We start from the raw sequence: 16,949 nt of genomic DNA, 5'->3' as shown, positions 1-16,949 counted from the left end.
GGCTTGCTCCTGGCTCTGTGCTCAGAGATCATTCCTGGCCTGCTCAGGGAGCCATATGGGATACCAGATCAAACCCCGGTGGGTCTGTGCAAGGCAAATGCCCTACCCACTGTACTATCACTCTGGCACCAGTACTATAGTTTTAATGATAAGTGATAAACATAAATAAAATGGGATTAACGAAAAGTGAACCAATTTACACCTTATTTCTAGAACACACAAAAAAATTCTGTATATACAATATAAGTTCTACATAAGGAAATATTTAACAATACTAATTGAACTTAGACTTGGTTGGGAAAAGAAGTAAACATGACAACACTGTCAAGGGAAGTTACAAAAATTACATAGTGTATCATTTCTATCCTTAAGGATTACATATGTATCTCAAGAGAGAGACTGAGAAACAAAAGAGACAGAAAGGTACTAAAAAGGAATGAAAGACCATTGCACCCAAGTCTTCAGCATGGTGTACAAGGTGTGAGGGACTTTGAGGATTATGGATTGTGTTCCTAGCCTATAAGGTAAGAAAATATAAACTTGCATTCATGTAATTTTCAAAATGGGACTGTCCTGAGTTTTAAAGCCTCCCAGAATATGCTGTTAAATTGTCTTCTCTAAAGATTCAACTATTGTATACTGTCATTTACAGTGTATAAGCACACTCTGTGCCGATTAATTATTTTAATTTTTGGTGCTGGAACTGAATCTAAGACTTCACTGTGCTGGTTTATTTTTAAAGAAAGCTCTCATCACTGTTGTGCATGCTCTCTGAAAAATTAAGAAATAAATGTGAGCTGGGGACAGAGTGAGAGTAGGGAATTGCCTTGCACATTGACCCAGATTGAATCAACAACCAGGGACCCCTGTCAGGAGTGATCCCTGAGCACAGAGTCAGGAGGTCAGTCCTGAACCCTTAGGGTGTGGTCCCCAAACAAAAACAAAACAAGTTTATTTTTGAAAAATTGCAAAAAAAAAAAAAAGGTAATGCATAAGAAAATTCTTCATCTACCTCATGCTCCAAAGACTCGTGTTCATTTTTGGGGAGCGAGGCCATAAAGGGCGCTTTTAGATTTTGTTTCATGTTTTTCCTCTTTTCGCTTTTTCATTTGGCAGTTTGTTTCAATTAACGGTTCCTTTTCATTTTTAGGCTCTTATGGAACTGAAATTTTGTTTTAATTCTAACAGTCGGATTTGCCGAGTGTAAATCAAGTATTAGACATTGAAATACCTCGTGTCTGTTAAAGTGCATGAAAATCAGAAAGATCAGTTCCCATGGCTTTCTCTTTCAATTCGAAATCTAAGGCGCTTCCACTGGAAGTGGCAGAAACCAAGAATAAGGAAGCCGGCAGCGTGGTTTCAGAGAAGTGGTTTTTTTTTTTTTGCTTCAAATTTTTGTTTTCCTTTGCCGCCTTAAAGTTCGCTTTCCTTGATATCGTTCATAAATACATAACGAATTTATTGCCGTGATTCCCCGTGCCACCGAGCACAGTTAATTGCATCCTGCTCATCTTAATTATTGAGTGGCTATTTACTTATTGGGCTGCGGCTGATCCGAGTCAGGACCCGGGACATCGCCTACCAACTCGGTGATGTTGGACAACGACTGAGCCTGCAGAGGGCTCGTGGAGTCTTACCTGGGAAAGGTCAGTGGTTAGACCTCCTAGCTCTGCTTCTGGACTTTAGGCTGCGGTGCCTTTCCCGGAGCCCCTCCTGCAGCCGCTGCTGCTCGGGGCACGTTAAGCGGTGCCAGGAGAGACGGAAACGTGGGCGGAGAACCCAAGCGTGCCCGGGGTCCCCCGCCAGCCGGGCGTGCACGTGGATGACAGGAGAAAGGGAGGCCTGGTCTGGGGGGCCCTGGCAAAGGCTCCGCGGCGATGCCAGATCCCGGGGGCCGGAGACGTCGTCGGGCCCCTCCCTCTCCCCCCACCACCCTGCCGTGCCTCCACTGCGTTACTCCTCTCAGCCTTCCAGACCCGCAAACGGATGCTGGTCAAGCCGATGGCCCGGCTGGGTGCCCGGTGCGTCGGGCTCCTCTTCACGTCACCACGTCAAGGCCCCGGGCTCCCCCCTCCACGACGGCAAGGACTTCACTTCCTAGACAGATTGCAGCTCGAGTCACAACCGTTCCCTACCCTGCACGGTCGGGGAGGTGGGGGGGGGGAGGGAGGACCGCCCCAGCCCTCGGGTCTCAGCTTAGGAAACCCGAACCCTGCATGGGAGGAGTCAGCCCAGAGGGACCCGCCACCTTGCCCCGAGCCCATTGGTTGCACAGCCAGGGAGTCCACGCCCCACGGACGCCGAGCATGTACCGCCAGGATCACGGAGGCGCTTTCTTATTGGCTGGCCGTATTCTCGCGTGATCTCGCGCTACCTTACTGGGCCAATGAAGGTACCCGCAGTCGAGAGGTAGGCTTCGCTGGAGTGGTGGCGCAGCTGTTTCCTCCGGTAGGTGTTTGGCTGCCATCTTGTGTGTGGCTGGGGATCGGGCTCTGTGGTGGTTGAAAGCTCGCTTTAAGCAGCTGTGGGGATCCCGAGGGAGCCGTGGAAGAGACTTGGGGCTGGGGGGGGGGAGGGGGTGGCGCGCGAGGTGACGGAACCCGGCCCCTTCGCGTTTTCTGAAATGAAAACATTTTCCTGGCTTACGTTTTGGCCCCGGCTAGGACGGAGCGATGAATGGTGGCGGTTTGAGTTCAGGCTTTGGTGTGCTCGTTGTGGGGGTTTCGCGGGGAGCCGGGGTCTCAGCGCCGGTCCCGGGGGCTCCAGGGAGCCGGTGTCGGTGATCCCGGTTTCACCACAGTTCCCGACCGTCGACGGCGTCTGGTGGAGCGCTGGACTCGAGGAAGGCAGAGGCTGGCTAATGGGAGGGAGGGGGGAAAGCGCCGCTCCTCGTCTCTAGGTTCGCCAGAGACGTTTTCCTGACTTGGCCGTTTTCTGGCCCCGACCGTCTTGTCAGCGGAGCTGGTTTTTGGTCGTTTCGCCGGCCCCAAGCCGCTCTTGGGGGGGCGGCGAGCGTCCCTCGACGGCGGGGGCTGTTCCCCCCCCCCCCCCCCATTGTGTGCAGCCCGCATTCCTGCGCTGTCCGTTTTCGAAAGCGGCTCGGGGGTGGTGGTCTCGGCAGAGGCCTTGCCAACGAAGGTCCCTTTGGATCTGACCGCCCTGGCCACGACCTGTTGAAGGTTTGGAAAGGTCTGGCTCTGCCCTGCCTGTTGGCTTGCTGCATCATGGCACCGGGGAAGCTTTTGCTTTATTGTTTTATTTTATTTTTTTATTAGGGCCCCAGCGTTTATAAGTCGTGCAAATGTTTATGCTCTAGGCGTCGGCTTGTTCCTGCACCACACCCGCCACGGAAGCGGGCGCTGTGTCTCCGTTGCTGTTCAGGTGCCTTCCAGCTCACCCTCCTCCCGCTTGCTAGCCTGAGTTCTGCAGTCAGGGCTTCATATTTTCTTTGTGTTTGGTGGCACCAGGGATCGTCCCCAGAAGGCTGCTGCCGAGCTCCATGCTGGCCCCCCGGGGTCGAAGGCTTTTGATTGACGTTGTCTGGTCCCATCCTTTGTTTCCTTTTTTTATACCATCTACGAGTGAGATGGTACTTTTTTTTTTCTGAGTCACTCAGTTTGATTCCTTTCTAAGTCTATGTTGTAGCAAAAGCCAAGATTTTATTTTATTGCCGAGTAGTAGCCCATTAGGTGTGTATTTTCACAATTTGACCTGTTCTGTAGCCGCTCATCTGTGGCACATACTCACTATGGTGGCGCTTGTGAGTCATGGCATGAACAAAGTATTGCACATATCTTTTTGAGGTACAGTGTGCTTCAGTTCTCTGCAAATATCAAGGAATGGCATTGTTGGCCCATGTCGTGATTTTTTTTTTTGAGAAGTTTTCGTACTTTCTAAAGAGGTGCAGAACCAATTTACAATACCCTCTGCACTGAACTAAGTTTCAGCACTGCTGTCTGTTCCTGGCCTTTTTGAATTCGGCCTTTCTCACTGGTGTGAGGTGAGGAAGCTCATTGTCTTTTCCATTTTTCACCTCCTTCATAAGCAGTGATGATGGCCACTTTTTCATGTACCTCTTGGCCGTCTGTGTTGGGAGAAGTTTCTCTCCATTTTTTGGATGGGAGTCACTTTTTAAAATTGCTGTGTTTTATGAGTGCCATATAGATCTTGGATAATAGCCCTTTGTCAGATATATAGAACGCAGAGAATTTCAAGGGTGGCTTTTGTAAGGATAAGCATCTCCGGCACTCTTTCTGGAGTGACAGAAAGGAAACGAGAATTACCTTTACTGTCCTTTTTTTTTTTTTTAATTTTTGGGTCACTCCTGGCAATACTCAGGGGTTACTTATGGCTCTGAATACAGAAATTATTCCTGGCAATACTTGAGGGATCATATGGGATGCCGGGGATTGAATTTAGGTTGGGTGTATGCAGAGCAAGCACCTTGCCCACTGTACTATCTCTGAAGCCACTCGTTCAAAGCTTTTATTATTGTTATATATTTTTGTGTTTTGGTCCACACCCAGCTGTAATTAAGGGACTCTTTCCAGCTCTGCTTGGGGGGTTGAGTTGGGGGAATCACACAGTGCTTGAGTGGATCAAGTGGTGCCAGGGATCAAATCTGGAGTCCCTGAATAATAAAGCATCCTCTTAGCCCTTTGAAGTACGTGTCTCATGACCCTTCATTTAAAAAAAAATTAGAGGGGCCAAAGAGATTATACGGACATTAAAGTGTTTCACTTGCATTTAGGCATTTAAGGTAGTGCCTACCCAGGTTTGGTCCACAATAGGTAATGGGTATCCAGACATCATCAGATGTGGCCCTGGAGGGTGTCCCCAGTACCACTACATTCTCAGGCACTAGCATTTGCATGTCCAGTTGGGGTGGATGATAATATAATCATTTGTAGTGGATCTCAATTCCCCTAAACACCACTTGGTAGGTCCCCACCCCACTCCAAAAAAAAAAAAAAAAAGGGACAAATAGCACTGTGTGTGATTTGATGGGAAGTTTTTTGAGATTTGAAAACCTAGCTGATAAAGGTAATACTTTGTGATGAACTTTTAGAACTGTTTTGACTTAGAGGAAAGGATGCTTATCCTTATTGCCTGGTTGCTTCCTTCCTCCTTCATTCCTTCTTCCTTCCCTGCTCAGCTGCTCTCCCTTCTTCCATCCCTCCCTGCCTTCCTTCCTCACTCCTTTCATGTTTCTCTTTTCATTACTTATTGGTAGTGGAGACTCAGAGAGTTGATAAGATAGGAAACTAGTGTTTCAAAGCACTGCCTCCCTGAGCTTGCTGATGGGTAGAATGTCTGGATTTCAGGAGGTTCCTGCAATTGGGAAGTAAGGTGATGGTAGTTTGGTGCTGGGTGGTTGTATTTGTTGGGATTAGACAGAGAAGAGAATGAGTTCTTGGTCCCCCAAATTTGGCTGCTCTGGGTTTTGTGTTTGCATGCTTTGGGTGTGGAATGTGGGTTGTCATCAGAACCATCTGGTTAGTGGCTGGCCTATTAGGAAACTTTGAAAAATAAATGTGCAGACAAGTTACAAACACAGAGGGAAAACAGGCACAAAGGGTTAATGGAGGGTACCATCCAGCTACAAAATCCTCTGATTTTTCTGCATCACATTTTTGAGGTTCTGGGGACAGTGCTCCATGTTCTGTGACGACTTCCTGCTGACTTCGCGCTAAGTTTTAGGTTTGTTCTCTTAACCTAAAGTTTTAAGTTTTAGTTTAAGTCTGAGAATTGCCAGGTTGCAGTTACAGTTGTTCTTAACTTTCTGCTGTTGTCATTTAACATTTTTTTTTTAACTTTTTGGCTCACACCTGGCAATGCACAGGGGTTACTCCTGGCTCATGCACTTAGGAATTACTCCTGGCAGTGCTTGGGGGACCATATGGGATGCTGGGAATCGAACGCAGGTCGGCTGAGTTCAAGGCAAACACCCTAAACCGCTGTGCTATCACTCTAGCCCATCATGTAACATTTAATGGACCCCAAGTTCTGGTTACAGATGAAAACAGTTTAAGATGCATGGTTCAAAAATTAGCAGTAACAATAGGTCAAGTAGTATTCCTAATATTGGGAGAAACAAGTGAAATGACCTTCCACAAAGAGGAACTTCTATAAATTGGAGGGCTTGCTTTATTCTGGGCTTAAGGTGGAAGTTATTTTGGTTAGCCCATTTGTAAGAATCTGAATAGAAGATATATCCAGCCAGGGACGTGATTCAGCAATATAACATGTACCTTGAAGGCCCTGAGTTCAAATCCTGATAACACACATACATACACACACGGGGAGAAAAAAATAAACACTCTACCCAAAAATAATATATCCTGTACCTTCTGCTACTTAAGTATCAGGTCACCTCTCCTTGCTTCCCAGAAGCATGAGTCCCCTGGCAGGCAGGCCATCCTGGTTATGTCAGGACATGTGTGTCCAGGTTCTGTCCCCTTAGGAAGCAGTTTCCTCCAGTTTGCAGGCTAGTCCACATCTTGGAATACTTCTGTCCAATCATGGGTAATAATCACGTGAGATTGGATTTGGACAGACAGCTCCGAGTGTGGTCAGCCTTGCATGACTGGGTGCGCAGGAAAGGGTTGTGTACCTTTCCAGTGAATCAGAAAGCTGTTTGCTGAGTACCTTCTCTCATGGGGCCTGAAGGGAGAATGAAGTATTCTCTTGGTTGACAGGACATTGCTGGTGACAAATCTGGCAGATGATGACTTTATATTATGTCTTTTAGCAATAGATGAGAGTGTGTTTTGCCATTCAGCAGTTCCCAGTGGGCCCTCAACCCACAAGATGAGTAATAAGTATGTGATCAAGGAACATACTGTTTACCCAAGATATATCATGGGAGATATTTAAACAGAAATGTCTCATCAAAAGTAATTTTCATTCAACCTTCAGGGCCTGCCCATGGAAATATTTTTTTTTACCAAGGCATATTTTGGGGGCAGCAGATATTTATTTGCTCCTCTACAGACAGACTCTTGGAACTTTTATGAGAGTTCCACAATTCTGAGGTTGATTGATCTAATAATAGAACCAGTTTCTCAGTCCTGAGAATGTATCAGTGCAATGGAAGAATTGTGCCCCAGTACTTCCCAAAGGACTGTTCAGTTTGTGGCATGTATAATGAGGCAAGTTTATCTGTGGAGACAAAGGAGGGGAAATACGCAAAATGAAAATCATCCACTGGGCGCTGAGAACTGCTACTGTTGGTCAAATGTCTTTCGATGACAGGCATTCTTGGGTTTCTACGTCTCCGATGTCCTCTGATATTTGAGGACTTGTTTGTCCTCAAAGTAGCACTTGGTTTGTCCAGGCACAGTCCTGGTGGTGGTCTTTCTGAAGTCTACCACCTCTCCAGCTCCTACTTGCAAGATTTTAGAAAAAAGATAGTCTCCGTTAGTCTCCATTTTTTTTTTTTTTTGCTTTGCTTTTTGGGTCACACCCGGCATTGCACAGGGGTTACTCCTGGCTCATGCACTCAGGAATTGCTCCTGGCCGTGCTCGGGGGACCATAAGGGATGCTGGGAATCGAACCTGGGTCTGCTGTGTGCAAGGCAAACACCCTACCCGCTGTGCTATCGCTCCAGCCCCCAGTCTCTGTTCTTAATACAAGTAAATAAGAAAAACTGGAGGCATTTGCTTTGGAAAGTCATAGCCAGATATTTAAAAAAAAAAAATCAAAATCCATTTCAGAGCTGGTTAAAAGCAAAACTTCAAAAAATAATTGAGGACTAGAATCTAGCCCTGTAAAAAATGTAACTGAAGCACATTTTAAAAAATTTAATTTTTCCCATTTCTTTAATTTTTTTTCTTTTAGTCACAACACATTTACAAAGTTTTTCATGATTGATTTCAGTCATATAATGTTTAACGCCCGTCCCTTCACCAGTGTACTTTCCCCACCACCAATGACCCCAGTTTCCCTTCCAACCCCCCAATCCTACAGTCTGCCTGCCACTATGGAAGGCACTTTCCCCCCATCTCTCTTTCCCTCCCTCCCTATACCTCCTTCCCCCATCCCACTTTTGGGCCTTATGGTTTGCGATACAAAATTTGTAATTGGGTTTCAGGTGTACAATGTTCCAACATCAATCCCTTCACCAGTGTCTTCTTCCTCTATCAATGTCCCCAGTTTCCTTCCTGCCCCCCTTGTCTGCCTCTATGGCGGACTTCTTTAGTCCATTCCTTTTCCCCTTTAGATACTGTGGTTTGCAATGCTGTTAGTCATAGGGTGTCACGCATATCACTTTACCTGCTTTTAGCTCCCAGCACTCATCCAGATGGCCACTTCCCTTTATCATTGTTGTAGTGGTTTCTTCCCTTACCTGCGCACCTTCCTCAACCCCTCCAGTGACAAGTGTCCTGCTAAGGATCAATTTTGCTCTTAATTTATATTGCCTTTGGCATTAGTTGTTCTCCTACTGTGTTTTTTATATCCTGCACGTGAGTGAGGTCGTTCTGTGTCTGTCCCGCTCCCTCTGACTCATTTCACCCAGTGTGAGACTCTCCAGATCTGTCTGTGTATAAGCAAATTGCATGACTTCATCTTTTTTTTTTAATAGCCAAGTATTTCATTGTGTAGATGTATCATAGATTCTTTATACAGTCATCTCTTCTTGGGCACTTGCATTGTTTCCAGATGTTGGCAATTATGAAGCACATTTTTATTCACGTGCATAAGTACAATAAGAAAAGAGATAACCATATAGATTCTTTATAATTTGTTGGAATTTTCAGTGGAGCGTTTGGTGACTTGCCAGGGCTCAGGAGGTCTTTCACTGCTCTTTCTCAGGTGTCACCATCTGTCTGTGATACATGTATTTTGGTGTTAGTGCCTTGGGGGTGTGTGTGTGTGTGTGTGTGTGTGTGTGTGTGTGTGTGTATTGTTTTGGGGCCATGACTATTGGTGCTCAGGGTTATTCTGGCTCTGTGCTAAGGAATCACTCCTTACAGGCTTGGGGGACCATATGGCGTGCTGGGGATTAAACCTGGGTTGGCTGCATGCAAGGCAAACACCTTATCCATAGTTCTATCATCCTGGCACCTCATGCCTTGTTTTTTTTTTATCTTTATTTTTTAAAGGGAAATATTGCTACATTTCTTGACTCAGACATAATCTCAGTATTTTTAGTAGTTTTCACTTTACAAATACACTATTTACTAATTTAATTTTTAAAGAAAATAATTTAATGATTTTAATTTAATTAAAATTAATTTAATTTTTAATTCTAGACACACTTGAAGATGAATTTTTTATTAAAGTTTATTTTATTTTTATAAAGTTGTTCACAATAATTGATTATATGCAATATTCCAACACGAATCCCACCACCATTTACACCTTTCCACCACGATATTTCAAATTATTCCACACCATCCCTAAGCCTGCCCCCAAAGCAGAGCATAATAATTTACTTTGTATTGCCTGTTACAAGAACCTTTGAAATTATAGAATACTGGGCTTGGGAGATAGCTCAAAGGACTGATGCACATGCCTAAGTTTTATCCAGGCACCCTCTGAACCCCCAGCACCCCACAAGCCCCAACACCTCCTTGTGGCCCCCAGCACGTAGAGGCTTAGGCAGCACTGGAGCAGCATCGTATCACCAGGTCCTGACCCTGAACCACACAGCCTGAGGGTCCCTGGGAGTTAGTTGCTTCAGGGCTCCCAGGACTGTGAAGGAGCACCCTGCCCCCCCCCCCCAACCCCCCATAATATAATTTAGCATTGTCTTTAAATATTTTCTTATGTTTCTCTTGTGGCTTACATGGTCAGAGTAAATTTCTGCCTGACTGCCTGCCTTTCCTCCCTTTATCCCTCTATTCCCCTCCCTCCCTCCCTCCCTCCCTCCCTTTCTCCCTCCCTCCCTCCCTTCCTTCCTTCTTTCCCTCCCTCCCTCCCTCCCTTCCCTCCCTCCCTCCCTCCCTCCCTCCCTCCCTCCCTTCCTCCCTCCTTCCTTCCTTCATTCCTCCCCCCTCCCCCTCCCTCCCTCCCTCCCTCCTTCCTTCCTTCCTTCCTTCCTCCCGCCTCCCCCTCCCTCCCTCCCTCCTTCCTTCCTTCCTTCCTCCCTCCTCCCTCCCCCTCCCTCCCTCCCTCCCTCCCTCCTTCCTTCCTTCCTTCCTTCCTTCTTCTTTTAAATAGAATCACCGTGAGATATAGTTACAGAGTTTCAGCCATATAATGATCAAACACCCATCCCTCCACCTGTGCACATTCTCCACCACCAATGTCTCCAGTATACCCATCTCCAACCCTCCCCCTGCCTCCATGGCACACAATTTCCCCCATACTCTTTCTTTACTTTTGGGCATTATGGTTTGCAATACAGAAACTGAGAGGTTATCATGTTTGGTCCTTTATCTATTTTCAGCACACTTCTCCCATCCTGAATGATTCCTCCAACCATCATTGTCTTAGTGATCTCTTCTCTATCCCAGCTGCCTTCTCCCCCAGCTCATGAGGCAGGCTTCCAACGATGGAACAACATTCTTGGCCCTTGTGTCTACTGTCCTTGGGTGTCAGTCTCATATTATGTTATTTTATGTTCTACAAATGACTGCAGTCCTGCTATGTCTGTCCCTCTCTTTCTGACTCATTTCACTTAGCATGATACTCTCTACATCCATCCACTTATATGCAAATTTCATGACTTCATCTCTCCTAACAGATGCATAGTATTCCATTGTGTAGATGTACCAGAGTTTCTTTTTTTTTTTTAATTTTTTTTTTTATTAGTGAAACACCATGAGGTACAGTTGTAAACTTACAAGTTGTTGTGCTTGGGTTTCAGTTATGCAATGATATAGTATCCATCCCACACCGGTGCCTATCCTCCACCCCCACCAATCCCAGTATCCCTCCCATCCCCCATCCCAGCCTGCCTCTTTGGTAGGGCACTTCCTTTTGTTCTATCTCTCCTTTTGGGTGCTGTGGTCTGCAGAAGAGACATTGGGTGGCAATCATGTTCGGTCCATAGACTACTTTCAGCAGGCATCTCCCATCCTGGGCAGATCTTCCCAGCACCCTTTAGTACCAGAGTTTCTTTACACAGGCGTCTGTTCTCGGGCACTTGGGTTGTTTCCAGATTTTGGCATGCCTTGTTTCTTGAAGTTTCAAACAACCTGGGGTTTCAGGTCCTGCCCATACACAACCTTCATTGCCCTCTTGGTAGAGTGCAACCTTGTGAACAAGATATCGGAATGTTTTCATTTAATTCACCTGAAATAAACCTTTAAAAAAAAAATTAAAGCACTGTGATTTACAAAGTTGTTCATAATACAGTTGTTTCAGGTATACAGTGTTTCAATACCATTCCCACTACCCTCCCCACAGCCTGTCCCCTTGGCAGGCATATATCAATTTTATTGATAATTATATTGATTATTCCAACACCAGTCCCACTACTAGTCCCACAGCCTGCCCCCTTAGCAGGCATATTACTTTATATTGCTTGTTCCAATAAAACTTAAATGAATGGCAAACAGAATGATCAAAAATAACAAGTCACTTTGTGATGATTATTATGTGATTTTAATCTATGTAAATTCAAACTACTTAATAAATATAATACCTATTCTTATTTACTTAACTAAGTTTTCAACTCTGACATCTAAAATAGATTAAATTCTGTTTTGTATACTTGTGTTTCATTGTGGAAAATATGTCTTCCTTGTCATTAGTAACAATTAAAAAATTCTTTGCTAATATATTTTGGTGTTTACATGGAATAAATAAATCTTACATAGGTAAAACTTAATAAGAGTAAAGAGAACAAATTGATTAATTTACTGATTGATGCCATACCCAGCAGTGCTCAGGGGTTACTCTTGACTCTGCACTCAGGAATGACTTCTGGTGGTGCTCAGGGGACCATTTGGGATGCAAGGAATTGAACCTGGTTTGGGCGGTGTGTAAAGCAAGTGCCCTACCCGCTATACTACTGCTTTGGCCCTGAATTAAGAAAATTAAAAAGGAAATATCTCCTATGAAAGTACAGTGTTTACCTTACCTTAAGAAAGGGAATATTAGAAAATATTATAGATACTCCTTATGTTGTCTGCATTAATAAATAAAAGATTCCAATGTTTCTGTGGATATAAGGAAAACTGATCACGCAGAGAACACACAGAAATGTTTATTCATTATTAAAAATGTATAAATCCTTTAGCTAGGAATAAGCAAATCTTTCTTAATCTAGTAGAGCGTCACCAGAAGCATTCTGGTGAGTGCCATATTTGGTGCCACATGCTGGTGAGCTTGTCTTGTCCTTTAAGGAAGCTTAATAAGAGAACTCTTAATTCCAGAAGCAGTATGGTCTCTGACATTCCAACTGAGGCTCAGTAATACAGCCATTGCACAGTAGCACTGTCCTCCTGTTGTTCATCGATTTGCTGGAGCGGGAACCAGTAACAACTCCATTGTGAGACTTGTTGTTACTGTTTTTGGCATATTGAATACGTCCTGGGGAGCTTGTGAGGCTCTACCATGCAGGAGGGATACTCTCGGTAGCTTGCCGGGCTCTCTGAGAGGGATGGAGGAATCGAACCCTGGTTGGCCGCGTGCAAGGCAAGCACCCTACCCTCTGTGCTATTCCTCCAGCCCAGTACAACCATTATCTACATTATCTATTAGGACAAGAGAAAAGATTCTTTTCAAAATTTGCGCTCATACACATTGTCATGATAAATAAAAATGCTGAATATTGGGCCTGAGAGATACTCTAGGGGTTAAGGCCAACTGCCATCAGTCGGGTCTCTGGACTGCGGGTCTCAGCACTGGTGGGAACTGAAGTAGGAGCTGTTTAGAGCACCCACGGGCATAGTCCCAGCCTCCAGGTCCCGTCTCACAATTGCTGAACATTCTAACATTCTGATATAGCGATAGCACAGCGGTAGGGCATTCGCCTTACAAGCGGCCAACATGGCCGACCTGAGTTCGATTCCTCCGCCCCTCTCGGAGAGCCCGGCAAGCTGCCGAGAGTATTCGATATGCCAAACACAGTAACAACAAAGTCTCCAATGGAGACGTTACTGGGCCCGCTTGAGCAAATCGACGATCAACGGGAGGGCCTTTACCTTTACCTTTACCTGATATAACCAGAGAGAGAAAAGCAAAAATTTGTCCTCAGTTATCCACTCAGTTTCATGTGGAAAATTTTAATCTTATAATTTTTAAGAATCCAGCTTTTGCTCTATAAGCTCTAATATCCTCAGTGCCATGATAAACCTGTAATCTGGAGCGTTTGTCAGTCTTGTAACTACTTATAGACTCAACAGGTTATTTTTCATTAGAATCTCATATACAAATTTAGATTTCCCTTTATACAGTGATATAACTATTAAAGTGATGTAGCTATTATAAAACAAAAGCATTAGAGCATCTTTTAAATTTATTATTCTGCTGTGACAGAATAATGAGTAGAATCTAATTCGACATAATCAAACACTGCTCTCAGGTCCTGTTTGGAATTTTTGCATTTAAAAGATAAAATGAAGGGGCTGGAAAGATGGCGCAGTGGGCTAAGTACATGATTAATACATGTAGGAAGCTCGGATTCATTCCCTAGCAGCACATGGTCCCCTGGGCACAGAGCCTGGGCTACTTACACTGCTAGATGTGACCCAAAAACCAAAAAGCAAATAAATACGTGATTAGAGGCCAGAGAGAAGCCTGAAAGAACTGGGTTGCATGCTTTGTAGTCGGAGTTAGGTTTAATCTCTAACACTGCTGGTAGTTGGACATTAGCACTGCCAGGTATGTGCCGCAAAGGAAGAATAAATAACCCCCCTCGGAAGAGCAGCAGGATCACAAAATCACACGAGCCTAGGGTTGACTTTCTCTTAAAATAGTTTGTAAGTGGCTGGAGCGATAGTAGAGTGGGTAGGGCAATTTGCCTTGCATGTGGCCAACCCGGGTCCAATCCCAGGCATCCCATATGGTCCCCTGAACACCGCCAGGAGTAATTCCTGAGTGCATGAGCCAGGAATAATTTCTGAGCATCACTGGGTGTGAACCAAAAAGCCAAAAAAAAAGAAAAAATTAAAAAAAAATAGCTTGTTGCTTAATGGCCATGATCCCAGAGACTCAGGAACAGATCTCGGAACCTAGCAGGTTTTGGGAGGAAATCTCTCCAGATTTAATTGTTAAAATTTTGGAATTTCAAAATTGCGCAGCTACTACTGCAACCACGCGACATTATATATTATTCATGGCCAGCAATAGAAAACAAATTGTCTACTGTAGCCTTTTCGGCAAATCTGAGTGTTGGGGTAAAATCCCAAATAATAATGGTGGGTGTGTTGTCGAAATGTTGAACGTGATCAAAGTATAGAGAGAGTGATTTGGGAATCATCTGCCCCACACATAGGGGGAGGGTGTGGGATGGGGTATACTGGGGTTTTTGGAGGTGGAGAATGGGCACTGGTGAAGGTACGGGTGTTTCATTGTATGACCAAGACTTAAACCTGAAAGTTTTGTAACTGCTGTCACGGTGATTCAATAAATAAAATGATAAAAAATGGGAAAAAAAAGTAAGGTGGAGTTTATGCAAAATTCAAGCAGCCTAATCAGTGGCTGAATAAATAGCAGTACTCCTACATTAAAAAAAAAATAGCTTGTAAGATGGGCTGGAGCGGTTGGTATAAGAAATGAGTGTATGGGACTGGAGCAATAGGACAGCAGGTAGGGCATCTGCCTTGCACGTGACCAACCCAGATTTGATCCCTGGCATCTCACATGGTCCCCTGAGCACTGCCAGGAATAATTCCTGAGTGCAAAGCCAGGAGTAACCCCTGTGCATTGCCGGGTGTGACCCAAGAAGCAAAAAAGAAAGGGAAAAAAGGAAAGAAACCAGTGTATGATTTGCAGGTAGGAGACTCAGATGTGATCCCCTGTACCCGATAGCCTTGAGCACCACCTGGAGTGATCCCCTAACACAGCTGGAGTAGCCCACAAGCCTCACTGGGTGTTGCCCCAAGAACAAAACCAAAAAAATAAAATAGATTATCAGCATGGACGCTGCACCTTAGTTTACAAGAAATGTCGGGGCTGGATGGGCTAGAGCTATAGTTTAGCAGAGAGGGGCTTGCCTTATATGCAGCCGACCGAGGTTCTCTCTCAGCTGTACATGGTTCCCTGAGGCTCTCTAGAAGTGATCCCTGAGCACAGCTAGTTGTGGCTAAAAAAAGGAAGGAAGGGAGGGAGGGAGGGAGGGAGGGAAAATAGAGAAGAAAACAGTCAGTTTCTGACAGCAGAGGTCAGAAAGGGGACGGGAGGGAGAGTGGGTGAAGGATATCCAATGGGCTATGGTGGAGGGTTATTGGTACTTTGGTAATGATGTGGTGTGATTACATACATATGAAGAACTTCTACTTTAAGACATATCACTTAATCACTTAATCCCCGTTATTCATCGATTTATTCGAGCGGGTGCCAGTAACGTCTCCATTCATCCCGGTTGCGTGCTAGCGTAGCCCAATGGTATCTGTTCGTTTTAGGAACATGTAGAGCCTCAAACCGATCATTTAGGGTCTTGACGAAGAAGTCTGACCATCTTATAGGTGGGCGTCCACGTGATCTTTTGATGTCTCGTGGAATCCAATCAGTAATGGCTCTAGTCCAGCGGTTGTCTGTAAACCTCATTACATGTCCAGCCCATCTGATTTTTGATGTCTTGGCAAATGAGACAGCGTCCCTGATTCTTGAGCGTTGACGAAGATCAGAACTCCGGATTCTATCTCTCATTTGAGTGAATCGTGATATTCCAAGCATAGTTCTTTCGATTCCTCTTTGAGAGACCCGAATAGTGTTCTCATCCTGTTTTCGTAGGGTCCAGGTCTCTGAGGCATATGTTAATGCAGGAAGAATAGTGGAATCAAAGAGATGTGCTCGTAGTTGGAGGTTCTTTGTCCTTTTAGTTATTTCTTCAATGCTATTGAAGGCATTCCAAGCCGCTCTCTTCCTCCTGCGTAACTCAGGTGCCAGGTCATTCATCATGTTGATTTCTCGACCTAAGTATATGTAACTGTTGCATTCGGAGATGGTGGTTCCGTTGAGAGCGAATGGAGCGTCAGGAACAAGGCTGTTTCTCATAAACATTGTCTTCGTAAGATTCAGCTGTAGTCCGACCTTTCCACACTCACGGTCAAAGTCCGCAAGCATTTGTGCCGCTTGGCTGATGTTTGGTGTTATTAGAACAATGTCATCAGCAAAGCGGAGGTGGTGTAGTTGCCGACCATCTATCTTCACTCCCATGTTTTCCCATTCTAGTCGTCGCATGATGTTCTCGAGGGTGGCACTGAAGAGTTTTGGTGAAATGGTATCACCCTGCCAAACCCCTCTCTTGATATGGATGATTACTTCTTTGTAGAATGGTGAGATCTTGGTAGTGAATCCGCAATAGAGCTCACGAAGGATCCTGATGTATTGAGTTTGTACGCCCTGATTGGCTAGGGCTTCCATGACCGCTTCCGTCTCAACAGAATCAAAGGCCTTCTTTAAATCAATGAACGTTAGACAGAGCGGCATCTTGAACTCCCGAGATACCTCAATGAGCTTGGTTATTGTGTGGATATGGTCGATGGTACTGAATCCTTTTCGGAATCCAGCTTGTTCACATGGTTGTCCTTCATCTAGTGTTCTGCTAATCCTATTCAGGATGACTCGAGTGAATAGTTTGTAGATGACAGACAATAGGCAGATTGGGCGATAGTTGCCAATGTCGTGGATGTCTCCTTTCTTGTATAGTAGTACAGTCTTGCTGGTTTTCCATTGGGATGGAACCTTGCATTCAGACAGGTAGCGTGTGAAGAGTCGAGCTAATGTATTGATGAGTACTGATGGTAAGTTCTTCAGGTGTTCAGGTCTGATCTTGTCTGGGCCAGGTGCTTTTTGTTTCTTTACCGACGAGATGGCATGTTGGATTTCG

General features: G+C 45.0%; 1 protein-coding gene across 2 annotated transcripts in view; it reads left to right on the top strand.

The window, feature by feature from the left end:
* Positions 1–2,396: 2,396 nt before the first annotated feature.
* Positions 2,397–16,949, top strand: part of CAB39L (calcium binding protein 39 like) — a 123,831-nt gene continuing 109,278 nt past the window's right edge. For both annotated transcript variants that reach the window (XM_056133063.1, XM_056133062.1), the window contains exon 1: positions 2,397–2,448. The gene's annotated coding sequence lies outside the window, so the exon portion shown is untranslated. The remainder of the gene's footprint in view (positions 2,449–16,949) is intronic.

The sequence above is a fragment of the Sorex fumeus genome, unplaced genomic scaffold, assembly GCF_029834395.1.
Source record: "Sorex fumeus unplaced genomic scaffold, SorFum_2.1 ptg000095l, whole genome shotgun sequence".
In the NCBI taxonomy this organism is placed as follows: Eukaryota; Metazoa; Chordata; class Mammalia; order Eulipotyphla; family Soricidae; genus Sorex; species Sorex fumeus.
Note: the sequence above shows the minus strand (reverse complement) of the source record. Positions and strands in the feature narration are given on the sequence as shown.